This window comes from Pteropus medius, unplaced genomic scaffold, assembly GCF_902729225.1.
Source record: "Pteropus medius unplaced genomic scaffold, Ma_sr-lr_union100, whole genome shotgun sequence".
In the NCBI taxonomy this organism is placed as follows: Eukaryota; Metazoa; Chordata; class Mammalia; order Chiroptera; family Pteropodidae; genus Pteropus; species Pteropus medius.
Window position 1 is genome coordinate 11779722 of NW_024350325.1, and position 7058 is coordinate 11786779.

The window sequence follows — 7058 nt, forward strand, 5'->3', positions numbered from 1 at the left end:
CCTTCAAAACTGTATTTACCACTTTGTTGAAATCCATCTTTGTTTTCAATCAGATGGATGATTTGATGACTTAGTTCCTTCATTCTTTAGTAATTTTGGATGGTCCTTTTGGCTTGAGCTGTATCCATCGGTGCCAGACTTTCATCTCTCCTTTTTCAAAGCGGCAAGGGCCGACAGAATTTTGTCCGCTGGGTGATAGGTCGTAACTCTAGGAGTACTTTAATCTACACTTCCTTTTGAAACTTACATGTTTCAGTAACTTTTGGAATGATGGCCTTTTCTAAATGGAGGTAGGGTAACTTGTTGTATTTTTTTTGCAATTGGATGTGTCTCTGTGATTATGTTTCTGGAGTCCTGGGCGATTCCTCAGTGTTAGGCCTTGGTTCAGGAAGAACCAGGCACCTGGGCAGCTTTTGACCTCTGACTTAGAGTCTATTTCTCCAAAGTGCATGATTGAGGGGCTCTGGGGAGGAATATTGAGGCACCACCAAAGCTCTTAATGAAGGGACATTTTGGTCTCTTCTTTTCTACTAGTAATTTTTTAAATTTTCTCCTAACCTTTTATTATAAAATCTTTTCACATTTTTAAGGGTATTATAAGTGGTTTTCTTGAGTTTTTTTCAACTTTTGATATGTGCCAACTACTACATATTTATATCACATCATTTTATTTAAAGTAATTTTAGGTATTTTATAATTAATCTCTACATTTCTCTCTTAGATTGTATATGACGAATAATATTTGGATGGCATTTATATTGTCACTAATTCTTTTCTACTATTTATATGGACTCCAGGCCTGACTGGCCCAAGGTCTTGCTGGTCTAAGATATGGCTGTGATCTAGGCCCATGGATAAGAATGGGACACCCAATTTAAAAAATATAAAAAATATTATTCAGCTTATTGTATCATGCATGTGTGCCTGAATGCCATTATTGTACTCCGCTATGTGATGCGATCTCCTGGAGAGCAGAAGGGAAGTATAAAAGATTGGAGTGGAATAAGTTCACACATTACCGTGTGCTCCCCGCAATAGACTGCACTTCCCAACAGAAGTGTGCTCCGCACAATAGAGTTGGTGCCTGCCATTTCATTCTCAATTCTGCCTCTTGTGCATTCTTCCAACTGGGCATCTCACCATTGAACCTTTTCTTCTCGGTCAGCAATTCCGCTGACACTTGGCATAGCTGACAGATTGCCAGTTGGCCCTGACAATTTATATAATTTTTTTATATATAATTGGGTTTTGCACACAATATTATGCTAGTTATATTGATAATAGGTCCCCAATACAGTGCATTTATATTTTTGTACCCTTCAAGATGATCACCCCACTAATTCTGGTAATCATCTGTCATCGTACAAATATCACAATATTATTCACTCTTTTCACCATCAACTTTTCACATATCCTTTCACTTCTGTAAATTGTATTTTAATATATTGACAGTCATCACCTAAATAATGATGAATTATCTACATAATTACAATAATGAGAGAAATAAATCATTTTAATTATGATTTTAAAATTAAACTAAGCAGATAGAATTCAATGAGAAACCTCCTAGGTGGATTGCCATGCCCTGATTGAGCTGGAGGCAGTGTCCTAGTGTTGCACCAATCCCTGTGTTCTATGGTAACAAAGAGAAGCAACAGTAGCAAAGATCTGAGGCCCTGGAGAACCTGTGTGATTACGACAAGTCCTGTGTAAATTTGTCCAGCAGAAACTAGTGTGCTGACATGTGCACTTCATCCTTGTCCTTCCTTCTACAACACACTCCAAAGTTTCGTTAGTTCCCAAGATGTCTCCTTGTGTGTGGCTCAGTAAAAGGCAGGCTGGTTTCCTAGGCTAGCTCCAGCCCTTCCTGCTGGACTTAAAATTCTACCCGCATCTCATGTCATGTGAGCATCAGTGTATTATCACATACTGTCCAGGTGCTCTGACATCTGATCCTCTCAGGATCCTCTTGGTCATTTTCATTCCCATATCTCAGCTCATTGCTCCTGGTGGTTGGCATCCTGTGCTGCTGGCCAGTACGAGTGAAATGAAGGAGCACCAGTCATTTGGGCCTTATTTTGTGGAGTTAGAAATGTCTGAATTTTTTCAGAGGTCAGTTGCCTTCTCTGACATTTACAATTGAGGTTATTAGTTTTCCATGGACACCATAAGGGACTGAGAAAAAACAAGAGCAGAAAGTTCCTGGACATCCTTTGTGTACATTATTTGCCAAAAATAGATGCTCCTGTGGACCTAAACTGACATAGAATATTTTTGCAGGCTATGGGACAAGGTGATGCCTTCTCTTGATATTCTAGGTAGAAAAGACCAGTTCCTTGGTCCCTGAGGTGATTTAGAAACATGTCTGGAGACTCAGAAGGGCCATGTAATAACAACCTGAAAAATGATCCATGAAAGAAAATGTAATAATAAATATAATGATGAACAACCATAGTGACCATGAGGTGATCATAATATAAATTGAAATAATGTTAACAATGATAACTACATTACACTAAGGAAATTGAGATTAGATCTGCATTCCCATGAAAACAGAGAAATGAAATCATACACTTTGATAGTTTAATATCAGTTTGTTTCTGATTTTGCAGATTATTGTTTCGATTGTTAGAATAAATGAGGTATCCCTTTCAATAACTTAATTCCAGAGAGAAATGTATTATATCTGCACAACCATCAGTGCCAGTATGCCACTTCTATCATAACTAATCAACACAATACACTGTGTACAATAAAGTTGCAGAAAGTAAATTTGTCAAAATTTAATTTCCCCATTTCAACAAACTTCCACAGTATCCCTTACTACCAAACACTTATTTGTTGTCATTGATAAATGAATTTTAAGTCAATTCATACTGTAAGTAATAGATATTTAACTCCATTAAGATTAGGACGATATGGTGGACAAGTTCTATTTTGTTTAATGAAACCATTAGATTTTTTATTGTTAACTGTTGAAATAGCTTATTATTCTAATGAAAATATATCTACTTATTCATGTACACTTTGTTATTGGTATCCAAAATTTAATTACACACTGATGTAGAAAATGAGAGAAATGTTAGAAAAGGAACCACCTCAATGAGCAAATGTTGGCCCATCAGTTAAAAAATAGGATCAGGGAAACTCCTTGGACAATTCTTGCCATAACCAAGAGAAAAGAAGCCCCTTTACAGTAAAACCTATATTAAAATATTCAATAATTATGAAACTAAGAAATTCTGAGTTATCAGACATACGGATTGAGTCTTCAAAAATTAAACCAAGACAACATATAAATACATGATACCATGGAGACCATTGAATATTGAGTCTCAAAGGGAAACTACAGATAAATGGTATTATGTATATGGAAATCTAGATATCTCTTAAGTTAAAATTACTCCCTAGTGTTTTTTTATTTTTTATTAGGGAAAAAAAGTTGCACATTACAATCTCTTCTTTTATAAGAGCAAGTTAGGATATGTGCACATGCTGCTCCTGATTTGATTCTTCTTCTTGTTAACCACCAAGACCTGATACTCTGTTTCCCACCTGCTGTCTCAGAGAAAGGCCTCTTCTACTTCAAGAATCACAGAAGTCATCATGTATGTCAAATAATAATCTATATAGAACTTTTGAAATGAGTACATGAATCAATTTCTGTAATAGTATTTATAAAATTTGTAAAATGTCCTTTGGTAATGAAAACCTTCTGAAGTAGATATCACACATGGAGAAATAATGCTATCTCCTAATATATGTAAGAGAAAATAAATATAAACAGAGAACAGTCTATTCTAGGAACAGGAGCAAAGTGTGGAAAAGAAACTGAAGACACTGTCTCTGAGCAGGATCTGAGCAAGTCCAAATATTGCACATAGTACACAAAAACTTTAAAACAACTATTCCAATGATTCTCAAAAAACTACAGGAAACAATAGAAAAAGGAACTGAAAGAAGTCTATGGCCATACTACCCTGAACAAGCCCAATCCCATCTGATTTTGGAAGCTAAGCAGAGTAGGTCCTGGTTAGTACTTGGATGGGAGACTACCTAGGAAGACCAGCTGCTGTATGTGTAAAAATTAAAAAAATAAATAAGGGATTATAAGATGACAAGATCTTTGCAGTCTGTGAAGTCAAACAAGGATTGCCTTGCCTAAAAAATAAAAACTAAAAAATAATTTTAGAAAAGAACTGAAAGAAACCAGGAAAATAATGTTTTACCAAATCAAGAATTTCACCAAAGAGATATAAATCATCAAATGAAGTTAAATAGTAATTCTGGAGCTGACAAATACAATAGCTACAATAATATATATATATATCTATCTATATATATATCTAGATATATATATAGATATATATATATAGATTCAAAAAACAGATTCATTCAGAGAAAAAATAATCAGTGAACATGAAGACAAATCATTTGCAATGACCAATCTCAGTTTATAGATGAGCCAAAGATAGTACAGCTTATTAGGCTATGTTATTTACTTCACAACAGACAGAACCTTTAGCTCAAAAGGCCACTGTCACTAAAGTCAAACTTTTCCAACTGAACTGTTTTAAACACAGTGCAAATTAGTAAATTTTAAGCCATTTAAAGCCTGCCTACTAGGCATAGACCATGAATTTTCACTCAACATCCGCTAGCCATAAATAAGGCAAACTATGAATATAAAAGCATTTAAGCTCCTGCTATTAATTCATAATTCTCAGACTCAGATACTCCCTATATTGTGGTTGAGAGATCATTTCCGCAAGTGAGCCCCCAAACTAACACTCTCCTCTTGGGAGTTTCTTTGCCATCCTAGCTTTCTGAGTGTTGGCCTCATACTGTTGCCACTGGAGGCATCATCCTGCGAGGGACTTCTCCACTGAGTCAAGCTATCAATATGCCACCCTAATAAATCTTGCTGTGTGATTCTGCTACCCCGTGTTCAGATACTTGTACGTGGTCAGCCCTGAAATTCCACAATCTCAATTCACGTACCCAGCATGCATGTATAGGGTCGTGTAGATGAATCCCAGTGGGATGTAAGCTCCTTTGAGAAGGGAGTGTGTATGTCAATCTAGGGAGTTCCAGCTCTAGCATGAGTCCCACCCACAGCAGGCATCTGGACCTGCCTTTGCCCTCCTGGAGACATATTAGGGCAGAAGAGGTGATTCTTGGCTCAGCCATTAGAGAGAGCTCACATAATTCTTGTTGCTTAGAATTACAGCTCAATTCAATTACAGCAGGAGTGCAAAATATATATCATCTTAGGCAGACAATAGAATTAACTGTTCATCATCTTCACACATGACTTGGCATTTTTCTTCCCTGACTCTACAGTGCAATCACTTCTGGAGATTAAAAAAATTAATAATTATATATTCACTTCGGTAATCTTTGTACTCATTTATTTGGTCTCAGGCCCATGGTCTGTGGATTGTGTTAGTTTGGCAATATCACAAGTCAGCCCAGTGAAGCTCCTAGAAGCATTTTCTCTTGATGTTTAGGTTCAATATTGTTGTTAGTTAAAGGATGTTTCCATCCCTGAAGACAAAGTGGGAAAATCTCCTTGTAACAAACTTCCTTTGCTTGGGAAAAAAAGATTGCATTAATTGTAAAGAAACAACTTATGTGCTGGCTGAGAGGGTTAAGGATTTTAACTGACTGCAGCTGTATGTTTCTGGGCTGCTGTGATGGAAAAACAGCTGTGGGGTGACTGGTCAGAATATAAATCAGGAACGACCTAAAAGATGTAGAGTTTGGTCATGGAATTTACTCTTTCTCCCACATAGCTCAATTCAGAGATTTTGGGACAAAATTCAAGGAGCTTTTTGCAGACTGTCTGGACAGAGTTGATTGTCTCTCTGGCCCTTGGTTTCTTGCAGTAGCTCAGACCTGGACCAAGGGGACACTAAAACTTTTAGACTAGATGTCTTTGTTACTGCCCCCATGACCTTGCCTGACCAGGGCCATAGCATTCTGAGATATCTAGCACATGGGGCTGAAGATTACAATTGTATCACCACTAAGACTTGAAGAGAGACTGATGGAGTGAGGGGAACTAAGGTATGTAGAAAGAGCTGCTAGAGAAAGGGTGCGTGTAACCCCAGATCTTCATTTCTACCCACATGCCAAGGAGTACAGACCTGAATATGTGTGTTCAAAATTGCATAAAGGAAACTAGAACATCAACATTTAGCTTCTTTAATGACAAGTTATTGTTTAAATACCATCAAGTAGTGATATATTTTTAAAATTTAATTTCTTACAAAATTCTACATTTAATACTGCTAAGTCACTTTATTCTCCTGCAATTCATGCCACTTTTATAAACAAGTATTTTCTCAACAATCTCAAATGTTTGCCAAGTAGTATATTAAAGGATTCTTTTAAAAGTTACCATGCACACACATATTTTCTGATATGAAAACTAGCTGAACTTTTCTTCATACTGATTTTAGGATTACTGTCTTCTCAGGATGAGAATCTTTAGGTTGACTCATAAATAAGGGATCAATGAAGGACTTCCCTTCCTGACACAGACAGTGCTTTGTACAATCTAAATCTACACAGAAACCACAGGTGTTGCTCTATGAATAAAGAATTTTTCATGATTTTACGTTGAATAACTTCATAGAATAAAATTTTTTGCAAGAAATATTTGGTATTCCTCAAGAGGATTTAACTTCTGATTTCCTGTTTTAGTGTTTATTCTTTGACTGAGTTTTATTTTGCACACAAAGCCTGATACTTGGCTGAATATTTGTTCACAGTGATTGCTGACCTCTGGGTAATCTCATGTGAAGTTTGTTTATTTCATAAACAATTACAAATGAAGAATGATGGGTTACTTTATGCACGAGTTATCCAGTATTTGTAAAATTTAGAACTGTTGCTAGAAACATAGAAATATTATTATATTTACAGTGTGAGTTCTGCCATTTTATCTAAGGTTAGTCCAATGACTAAAAGCTTTGACACTTAGATAGAATGCATATGGACCCACTCAGATATAAAATGCTTCTCTGGCTTGAGGAGTATACTGATGGCAGGAT

General features: G+C 36.2%; 1 pseudogene; it reads left to right on the forward strand.

The window, feature by feature from the left end:
* The first annotated feature begins 3962 nt into the window (after positions 1 to 3962).
* Positions 3963 to 4081, forward strand: LOC120583904 (uncharacterized; annotated as a pseudogene).
* Positions 4082 to 7058: the final 2977 nt, after the last annotated feature.